The sequence below is a fragment of the Psammomys obesus genome, unplaced genomic scaffold (assembly GCF_907164565.1).
Source record: "Psammomys obesus unplaced genomic scaffold, mPsaObe1.curated_primary_1811, whole genome shotgun sequence".
NCBI classification, from domain to species: domain Eukaryota; kingdom Metazoa; phylum Chordata; class Mammalia; order Rodentia; family Muridae; genus Psammomys; species Psammomys obesus.
In genome coordinates, this window is record NW_026587216.1 from 41,128,057 (window position 1) to 41,139,804 (window position 11,748).

The window sequence follows — 11,748 nt, forward strand, 5'->3', positions numbered from 1 at the left end:
AGTTGGTACACCCTAAAAACAGTAAAGCTGTGGTTTGTGCCATCTTTCACTACAAATTTACAAACTGGAAACAAAACAAAGACAAGCCGGGTGAAGTATGCATGAGTGAAGTGTGGTGAGTGGTTCCGGGAGTCCGGAGGTCAAGGGAGACAGGGGGAGATCGGACAGGATCACAGACATCCTCCTGGTTTGGCATATGAATGAAGGAAGCCACCGCATGCCTGTCTTTGTCTTGCCTCCTCTGACTGTGTTAACTCTCTGTCCCTTCACATCGTTTGCTTGTTGCTGGTGGCTTTGTGTTTTCTGGTGTGCTTATAAGTCTTGTTGCAGAGATGGGAGTCAGGCTGAGCACAGCCAAGCTGCTCTTCATTTGCATGCTGCAACGATGGGTTCTAGGAGTTCCCTGAGGCGGACTACAGAGTCAAGATGTCATCTAGAAAGCTGCGCACGCTGTGAGCTAGAATGGCCCGCTTTTGATATGGGATAGGCAGATGCAGGGTTATTCAACTCAAACTGCCAAGAGAGTCTGCCAGGTGGTCACAGGGAAAGGCACTCTGATCAGATTCCTCACATCAGCCCTTGGATCTCCCTCCTCTAGGAGGAAGAGGAGGAGGAAAAAGGGGAGAAGGAAGAGATGGAGGAGGAAAAGGAGAAGGAAGAGAAAAAGGAGATGTAGGAGGAAGAAGAGGAGGAGGGTGAGGTGGAGGAAAAAGAAGGGGAAGTGAAGGAGGAGGAAGAGAAGGAGGAGTAGTAGGAAGAAGTGAAGGAGGAGGAGAGTGAGGAGGAGAAGGAGGAGGAGTAGGAAGAAGTGAAGGAGGAGGAGAGTGAGGAGGTCTGGTGGGTTCTCCCTATCCTACCAGAAGCTATGGGGCCACCCCTTCTCTTAAATTTCATCAGAGCACACACCTGGTATTTTCTACCCCACCCAGATGAAAGGGTTGAAGTTACCTGCTGCTGTGCCCAGGTGAGCCCAAGCAACTCTGGGTGTTCGGAACGGGGACTTAGTCCTGGCTAACACTGGGAACTGGATGTTACTAAAGTTACCCAGACAAGGTTTGCCTAGTTCCCATATTTGCTAGTTTTTGTAGATACTTATTTTTTAGGATGGTGGACGCTTTTCCTGCCAGGTCAAGTTACTGATGGAGATCTGGGGAACAGTCCTACGGTACTCACAATTTTATGGGTGCCTCACCATCATCATAAATCAAAGAGGGATTATCATTGCTCCTTCCTGGCTGCAAGACTGAATCTGCCAGGGCAGACATAAAGACACATATATCTCCATCCATTAGGAAAAATTCTTCCTAGGATCGTCACCCTGGATTCAAACTTGGGACCTGCAAGTCGTATGAGTTAAGCTCCAAATGCTGGCTGTACAGGTCAGACCTGGGGACTTAGGCTTAAATTGAGAGGTTTTGGAAACAAGCTCAACATAGAATTCACTACACAGAGAATACCCCCTGCTGGGCTAATCCCACAGGTCCTGAAAGAAGCTGTTTGCCCCACCCAAAACCCAAAGTACTTTTTGTCTTTGTCCTTCTTGTCTTTTGGGCCAACTTAATCCGTAATGTCGAGTCAAACCCTAGTTTTAACTGAAGAAGACAGCCATTGGCTCTGTGCCAGGGACCCAATATCCCTCTGACCCAAGCGGACCTACCTCAACCCCTTCCTGTCACCCTGACATAGCTGGATAAACCATACCATTCCTTATCTAGGACAGGATGGTTGACTCAGCCTGGATCCCCAAACTCCCCTTTGGGGACCAACATCTCTTTTTCCTCTGCTCTGCCCCACCAAAAGACACAGGTTATAGGTGCCTGGGAGACTTACAAGGGAAAGATCCTGTACTTACTTTCTTCAAGCTTTGCCATCCCTAATTCCCCTTACTGTCTATCTTACAGTAGATCTAAAAACATTACAATATGCTTCCTGGCCCCACTGGGGACATGGTGGGCCTGCACCTTTGGCAAGAAGCCAAATATGCAACTGTTGAACATCTGGAATTGGAGCCCTATGGGGAATGTTCTTGTGCATTGGTCTGTGCACACCCCATGCTGGAGTGAGCACACTCGCACACACTCACCATATATGGGAAGAAGTGAAAAATGGTGCTTCTTGCCACATAAAATCCTCACCTGAACAAGGAGGGGAGTTTCAGCTGTCTTTCTTCCTCTCCTCTAGGGGCTGGAGTTGCAGGCTCTGCTACCTTGGGAGATCTCAGCACTGGCCTTTCAGGACCAGAATTCCAGATCCCTGAGAGCCAGAGTGGATCAGTGCGCGCGCGCGCGCGCACACACACACACACACACACGCCTCAGGGACTCCACGTGACAGCTTGAAAAACAGGTGAATTCCCTAGCAGAAGTGGTTTTACAAAACTTCCAGGGACTAGGTTTGTTGTTCCTAAAAGGAAGGAGGCCTTTGTGCTGCCCTGATTAAAAAAGTTGTTTTTATACCCACAACTCAGGAATAATGAGAGAGACATTAAATAGGGTGAAAAAGGTAACTTAGGTGCAGGAGTGAAGGGGCATTTTGGGGCCCCTGGTTAGCACCAGTCCCTTTTCTCTTGGTCCCCACTGCTTGCCACGCTTTTGCCTGCCTTAGCTGCTTTTACTGTTCCTTGGCATTATGGTTGCCCGTAGCATTTTAAATTGGTTGCTAGCCTACGTTAGAAGAATCAGCTCTGTCAAGTATAAACCTGTACCCCAACACCAATCAGTGATTTCATGAAAATGGTCTTGAGCCAGAGGGGGATACAATGACTAAGGAAACTCCATTTTGTGCTAGGCACCCATTTTAGTAGCCGTCTGCCTCGTGTAGCTGTAAATGCTGCAGAAACGAAGTAATTATGGATTTCGCCTTCCTTCACCCTCTTCTGGGCAGCAGATCTCTCATTTGGGTTAATACATTTGGCTGCCTATAGTCTGAATTGAGTCTGGCGGTCTTTTTCTGATGTCACTATGCCATTACGAAGCAAAATCAAGTTTAGATTGTTTTTTAGAGGCAGAATCTTGCTGTGTAGAGCTGGCTCTACATTTAGCCCAGGCTGGCCTCTTGCTCCAGGCACTCTTCCATCCTACTCTCCTGAGTACTGGATTTATAGGCATGAGCCACCACACCCAGATGAGATTTAGATTTTAATAGTCTGTTATGCTGCAGCATGGCAGGTGGCTTAGAGAGAGACAAGAGTAGAGAAAGATGCCCAAATAAAAAAAGCAAAAGCAACCGTCTGCTGGAAGGATGGTGAGGGGTTGAAGTTACTGAGGCCGAGGAATGTCCTGTTCACCTTTGTATTCCAGCCTGATGAAATGCCTGACACAAGGAATGAACTCAAGCAATATTAATTGAGCGATATTTATATTTCTTACTGTATATTCCTGTGATATCTCCACTTTTGGCTGTATAATTATAGTTCTAGTGAGTGAAACGATTCATAGTGGAGTTCTGGGTGATTCCACAAAATTTATAGAACATAACATAAGCGTATATAGCTCTAAAAAGAAACTGGAAAAGTCTGCCTGCTGTGATCACAGTTTATTATGCTGTTGATCCTTCCTATGCCCTGTTTTCCTGGCTGGTTTTGTGTCAACTTGTCACAAGCTACAGTCATCAGCAAGGAGGGAGCCTCAGTTGAGGAAAGGCCTCTGTAGGATCAGGCTTTAGGCAGGCCTGTAGGGCATTTTCTTAATTAGTGATTGATGTGGAATGGGTCAGCCCAGGGTGGGTGGGGCCGGGTGGCCCCAGGTTCTATAAGAAAGCAGGAGGCGTGAGCCACGTGGAGCAAGCCAGGAAGCAATACCCTTCCATGGCCTCTGCTTCAGCTCCCTGCTTGAGATCCTGTCCTGACTTCTTCAACGATGAACAGGATGAACAGCGCGATGGGAGTGTAAGCCGAATAAACCCTTTCCTCCCCAAGTTTCTCTGGTCATGCTGGTTTTTTGGTCACCACGGCAATAGTAACCCTAACTGGGAAACTGTCAGCCCCAGGCTCTGCTTCTACCCTTCGGAACATCCAGGCACGGGTCTGTGCAGGCACCAGCCCCAACGAAGCGGTGGGGCAGGTGCCGAGAGGGAGAAAACCTTCAAGCCTTGCAGCCCTGTTGCAGCCCTCTTGGCTCGGAGCTCTCCCAGTGACAAAGCAACAGCAGCTCTTAGATGACACCTGGGGGTACAGCTTGTGCTCTTATTTGGGGTGAACAAGGACTATATGAACCTTGGGGAGTGGGCAGGGGTTTTCAGGGTTTGCATATCATTGGTTGGGGCTGAGGCGCTGTGGATGTCTCTGCGCGGAGAGGAATTCCAGGCGCTAGGCTATGAGACTGCCCCGAGAATTGCAAGAGCAAGGGTAGCAGGATGACATGGGCCTGGGGCACGCAGGCACAGGACAGGGAGGGAGCCATCCTTACTCCTGCCGGTCTCAAGACTGAGATTTTCAGGGTCTGGACATGTCTTCAGCTCCCTTTAGTTTCATACTGGTTTCCCGGGTGGCACAGGCCGTGCGCCCCACGGGAAACCTGCTTTGCCTTAGGAACCAAAGCGATGTGTGTAGGAGTATAGATTTGTAGTGTTTATTGGTGTGTGTGGGTGTTGGGCATGTGAGAGGGTGGGTGCTCGTATGGGTGCTCACATGTGTGTGGAGGCCGGGGAATGACGCTGAATGTGACTCCTCGGGAGATGTCCAGCTTGGCTCTTGAGACAGCATCTCGTCTGGAGTTCTCACTACGTAAGCTAGGCTGGACATGGAGCAAGCGTTAGGGACTCACTGTCTTTGACTCCCTACTTCTGGGATTGTAGGCACATAGTCCCACTGTCGGAGGTTGGCCTAATGCCTGTTACTGGCCCTCAAGATCTGGGTACACCTGTCCTTGTGTAAACCTACCTGATGGGCTAATTAAACGGCCTATACCTGGGCAGGGCAGAGTGGGGTAGGTGGGGCTAAGGTTCCTGGGCTTGGAGAGGAAAGAGAGAATCACGGGAAACAGACTGATGGGAAGAGAGAAAGAAGGAAGAGGCCACAGTGCGTTAGAAGAAACCATGTGGGCTGGGAGAAAGGACTCCAATCATGGCCTGAAAAGGCCAGATGAAGAATATAAGCAAGTACCATGGGATTATGTATGGAAAGTAGAGCAGATGAGGAGGATTAAGGTGGATGGCACTGAATGGGGACTGGGAGCTGGATGGTGAGGATACTGAGACAGTGTAAGTGAAATATCGTCCCAGCTAAAGGTAAATAAGGCGATTATAAATCTATCAGTTGTCTGTGTCTTATTATTTGTGACAGTGGGTTAAATAATACTGCCATGATAATCTTAGGGCTAGTAACACACGTTATATAGCCCAACACTCATATTTATTTTTTTAATTTACAACACTTCATACTTACTTGCTGAACTATCTCCCTAGGCCAAGAATATAGGTTTTCATGTCAAGGGTTGTTTCAATAATCATGGCAATAAAAAGACCAGAGCCAGATGGCCTGTTAATTAAGTTGTAGGGAGAATGAGCCAACTAGTGGCTGCCATTGCCTGTGACATGCACATAAGTTGTTGAGGGGTCTGCTTTTGAAATATTTTTAATTATTTGAAACCATAGTTTAGTGGTGAATTAGAGCTGTATGTGGTTGTATAACCCAGATCTAAAATGGAGAGAATGAAAAGAAATGTGGGAGAGAGGGACAGGACAGATGATCACAAGAAGGCAGTCCACCAGGCAAGACTGTTAACCGCTGTCATGCTGATACCATTCCGTTCTTACACTGGAAATTCAGAGCTAGTTTCACCTGTGCCCATTTTTCTTCTGTTTTTTATGGGGGGGAGTGTCGAGTGGAAAGCAGACCTAGCATTTACTCTGTAGCTCAGGCTAGACTCACGACGTCCTTTCTACCTCCACCATTTCAGTGGCAGGTATGAGTTATCTGGCCGGGATTTTTGTTTGTGTAGTTGGTTCTTCTGTTTTACAATGGGGAATGACTGCTTTTTTGCATTTTTCAGTTTAATAATTTTTGGACTTTCTTGGTGTCCTCCAGATCAGTTAACATGTGGGGAGAAGCTTTCAAAGGCCTCCACATATCAAATGTAATAAAAAGGGAAAGCCCCCCCCCAAGCTCTGCACAGAGGCATGTGTGGGGCCTCTTCATTTGTGCAGGTGACACAAAGGATGTAGGAGTCTGATATTGCTGTGATTTCAGATTTCCCAAGACTCTGCTCCTCAGCCAGCCTTTCACAGAAACTATCGAAAGTTCTACACGAGATATGTATACATTACGTATACATTTGTAGGGCAGTCTTTGGCACACAAAACACTCATGAAATTATGAAATCATTATCCCCTATTCCTAAAAAATTATAAAAGAATATCAAATCTTGTGAGTTGCTAAATTGCTCCTTGTAGGCTTAGAGTTTTAACCAAACCTACTTCATTTAGGGTTCTTAAACACCTTCACCATCCTTCCAACCCATCAGCCTGAGGTGGGAGGTTAGTAGGGAAAAGGGCTGTAGACCTCTCTTCTCTCCTTCCTGCTGATTAGGTCGATGGATCTGTAGGGGATTACCAGATTCAGCCGTCAGGATACCAGCAGTCCAAAGGCCAATACCAAGCAGTCTCAAGACTCAGTTGGATTGCCCCAAGAAGTTCTCTGGAGGGTTTCTCTCTGCAAAGTCAAGCACTGAAGCATGAAGATCAGTGCATCAATGTCGATCTGAAAAGCAAAGCCTCGCTGTGTGTGGGCCTCTATATATCTCCTCTCCTCAGAGTCCACACAAGGATGTTTTCAGCTGGCCAAAGTCACACCCCTCAAATGAGACAGCTCACAGCAAAACATCACATGTCAGGCCTCTCACAAGCCAATCTCCTGCAAAACATCACGTGCCCAGCTTGCAGCAAAACATCACATGACAAAACTGAGTCTTCAAGGAAACCAGAAACTTCCACTTCCTCTCCTAGCTCTGTAAATTGCTGACTTGGCTCCTAAGTACAAATTATTATCAATAGATGTAATAGTTATATCTATAGCCACAAAAAATAGTCAAATTAGGGCTGGGGAATGTAGATCATTTGATAGGATGCTTTCTGGCATGCATGAAGCCCTGGATTTGGTGCCAGCACAGCATAAACTAGGCATGGTAGTGCACACCTGTAATCCTGCACTTTTACAGGTGTGTTTTACAGATTGAGACAGGAAAATTGTGAGTTAGGCTAGCCCAAGCTACCTGTCTAAAAACAGAAGAAAAGGTCTTGATTTGATTTTATCCAATCAGAATGTATAGGACGCAGTATGCACAATCAAGAGAGTTAGAGGACACATGTAAACCGCCCCTTCCCTCTCAGGGTCTGAGAAGTCTTGCCGTCTCAGGTTAAAACTTTCCAAATAAGCTGGGCATGGTGGCACGTGCCTTTAATTCCAGTGTTTTAAAATGATTTTTTATTTAAATAACCACTTTAAAATAATTTTACTCAAAATTATAGAAAAACAGAACCCAGAAGCACTACAAACAATGGCGACATTTCTACTTTTAACTTAAAAATTATTTATTACTATTGTGTTTGGATATGCATGACACACACACACACACGTATGTGTGTGTTTGTGTGTGTGCTGGCAAGCATGTGCCACGCATGAGTGTAGAAGTCAGAGGATAACTTTGCGGAATTAGTTCTTTCATTTTACCTTTACATAGGTTCCAGGAATCAAACTTAGGTCTTTAGGCTTGTTTGCAAGTGCCCTGATCTTCCAAACCAGCTGTTCTTAACTGTGGGTCCCTACCCCTTTGATGGGTCAAATGACCCTTTCCCCGGGGTTGCCTAAGACCATCAGAAAGCACAGACATTTACATTACAAATTTTAATTAATTAATTAATTACAGTTTATTCACTTTGTATCCCTGCTGCAGCCCCCTCCCTTGTCTCTTCCCAGTCCCACCCTCCCTCCCTTTGTTTCCCTATGCCCTTTTCCTAGTCCCTTGATAGGGGAGGTCCTCCTCCCCTTCCATCTGACCCTAGCTTATCGGGTCTCATCAGGACTAGCTGCATCATCTTCCTCTGTGGCCTGGCAAGGCTGCTTCCCCCTCAGGGGGAGGTGATCAAAGAGCCAGTCACTGAGTTTATTCCATTACAATTTATAACAGTAGCACAATTACAGCTAGAAAGTAGCAACAGAAATGGTTTTATGGTTGGGAGTCAGCATAACCTGAAGGGCTGTATTGAAGGTCACAGCATCGGAAAGGTTGAGAATCACCGCTCTGAATCATCTCACCAGCACACTGCTCAATTTAATTGACGCTTACTTTTCTGTTGCTGAATTGTTAGAGTTATTGATTTGTTTTGCAGAGCACATATTTAATGCATATAGGATTCATCAATGTTTTCTCTCCTTGTTCTAGGCTGCCTTTTCACTTCCTTCATGATGCCCTTTGGTTTCCAGTCACTGACTCTTCATTTAGAAAAACCATCTAACTACTCATCTTGGACTACCTTTTTATTTTAGACTCATGTTTCAGGCTTTCACTCCCCATCCTGAGACTGTATTCTCTCTTTCTTACTCTTGCAAAGGAGAAGAACAATTATCAAGGGCCACTAATAGTGGCAGCGTAGCAACTGCCAACTGCCATGTTTGTCCTGGGTTGGTTCCCCAGGAGCTTGTGATTTGGACGTGTGGCCGCACCTCAGATCCCAGCACTCAGGGTGTGGTTGCAGAAGGATCCATAATTCAAGATTAGCATTGGCTGTAGAACAAATTTGAGGCCAGCTTGGAATACAGAAAATTCTGTCTCAAAAAAAAAAAAAGAAAAGAAAAGAAAGAGAGAGAGAGAGAAAGAAAGAAAAAAGAAAGAAAGCAAAGAAAAACAGGATGATAGTTTCTAGGTCCCACCATTTACCTGCAAATTCCATGATTTCCTCGTTTTTAATTGCTGAGTAGTATTCCATTGTGTAAATGTACCACAATTTCTGTATCCATTCCTCAACTGAGGGACATCTCGGTTGTTTCTAGGTTCTGGCTATTACAAATAAAGCTGCTACAAAATGGTTGAGCAAATGTCCTTTTTGTATACTTGAGCATCTTTTGGATATATGCCTAGGAGTGGTACAGCTGGATCTTGAGGAAGCGCTATTCCCAATTGTCTGAGAAAGCACCAGATTGATTTCCAAAGTGGTTGTACAAATTTGCATTCCCACCAGCAATGGAGGAGGGTTCCCCTTTCTCTACAACCTCTCCAGCATGTGTTGTCACTTGAGTTTTTGATCTTAGCCATTCTGATGGGTGTAAGATGAAATCTCAGGGTCATTTTGATTTGCATCTCCCTGATGGCTAAGGACATTTAACATTTCTTTAAGTGTTTTTCTGTCATTCTATAATCCTCTACAGAGAGTTCTCTGTCTTTTTCTGTACCCCATTTTTTGATTGGATTACTTGATTTGGATCTAGAAACGATCATCCTGAGTGAGGTATCCCAAAAGCAGAAAGACACACATGGTATATACTAACTTATATAGACCTATAAGATAGGATAAACATACTGAAATCTATACACCTAAAGAAGATAAACAAGAAAGAGGACCCAGGATAAGATGATCATTCCTCACTTAGAAAGACAAATGGGATGGACACTGGATGTAGGAGAAAACAAGTAACAGGACAGGAGCCTACCACAGAGGGCCTCTGAAAGAATCTACCTAGCAGTGTATCAAAGTAGATATTAAGACTCATAACCAAACCTTTAGCAGAGTGCAGGGAATCATGAAATAAGAGGGAGTTAGGAAGACCTGGAGAGGACAGGAGCTCCATAAGGACCAAATATATGAGGGCACAGGGGTCTTTTATGAGACTTTTTCTCCAACTAAGGACCATGTATGGAAATAACCTAGAATCCCTGCTCGGATATAGCCCATGGTACCTCAGTATCAAAGTGTATTTCCTAGTAAGGGGAACAGGAACTATTTCTGACGTGAACTCAATGGCTGGCTTTGACCCCTCGCTCCCCAAGGGAGAAGCAGCCTTGCTAGGCCACAGAAGAGGATATTGCAGCCAGTCCTGAAGAGACCTGATAAACTAGGGTCAGATGGAAGGGAAGGAGGTCCTCCCCTATCATTGGACTTGGAAAGGGGCAGGGAGGAGATGAGGGAGAGATGGTGGGATTGGAGGGAATGAGGGAGGGGGCTATGGCTGGGATACAAAGTAAATAACCTGTGATTAATATAAAAAAAGAAAAATTATTATAAAAAAACAGGATTCAATCTGTCTGAGAATGGCTGAGATACTTAGGTGGTTTGTAAGAAAGTGTGAGCCAGGAATGAGTGGATCTGTTTTCTTAGAGGTCCAATCATGTTCTCAGCATCACCAAGTGTGATGGCCACATCACTGAATTCAAATCATGTGCATGCTTCAATTTAGGATATAGATTGCCAGATTTTTTTTTTTTTTTCTTAAGGTAAAGGCTGATGAAATGGCTCATCAGGTAAAGGTGCCTGTCGCTGAGCCTGATGACCTGAGTTTGATTTCTGGAATCAACATGGTAGAAAGAGAGAATCAACTCTCTCAAGTTATTTTCTGACCTCTATAAGTACATAGTAGGCACCAACTATATAATTAAATAAATGTAATCCAATGGTCAGAGGGTAAGGCCCTGCCAAAGGTACAGTGGTGGCAAATAAAGACATGAACACCCCTGCAAAGTAATAAATAAGTCATTAGATAATTGCGACATTAGACAGTGAGGTGATACTTCTCACATCTCAGAACAGACAAAATAGAAAACACTAACAACATGAAATGTTTATTAGGAACTGTTTTTGTTTTTTGTTTGTTTTTTGAGACAGGGTTTCCCTGTGTAGCCTTGGCTGTCCTGGCCTCGCTTTGTAGACCAGCCTGGACTTGAATTCACAGAGATCCATCTGCCTCTGCCTCCCTAAGTGCTGGAATTAAAAGCATGCTATTAGGAACTCTTAATTCTGACTAAACTGCAAAATGAGATAAATATTTAGAAGACAGTCTGGTAGTTTCTTACGAAGATGGTCCTTTTTATCATATGGTCCCATGATTGTCCTAAGTATTATCCTTACTGAGATGAAAACTTTTATCTATATAAAAATCTCCACACAAATGCTTATGGTAAAGATAGATTTAAAAAACTGTCTTATGTCCACACAATGGAATACAAATAAGCAATAAAAGCAAAACTGGTGGTGTATGCCTTTAATACCAGCACTCTGGAAACAGAGGCAGGGGATCATTTTGAGTTTGAGACTATCCTAGTCTACTTAGGGTGTTCTAGGACAGCCAGAGTTATGTGATAACCCTGTCTCAGAAAAACAGAAACAACAGCCTCATATCCGAATCCAACTCCAAGGAAAACAAACCAAATTCAAACAAACAAACAAACAAACAAACAAACAAACAAAAACAAAGATGTAAACACAAACACTCCACCAAAATGACCAAACTGTAAGGAGATTTGGAGAACTCTGAATGCATGTTCTTAGTGCAATGAAGTCAATCTGCAAGGGCTGCTTGCTGAAGGGGATCTGCCCAGGCAACACTCTGGAAAAGGCACACTGTGGTAGAAACTCTAAAAGGCCTGAAATGGGCATGAGGTGCAAACCTTTAATCCCAGTATTTGGGAGACAGAGCAGGTGAATCTCTGTGAGTTTGAGACCAGCCTGGTCTACACAGCAAGTTTTGGGTCAGCCAGGGTTACAGGGTCTCCAAACACACACACACACACACACACACACACACACACACACACACACACA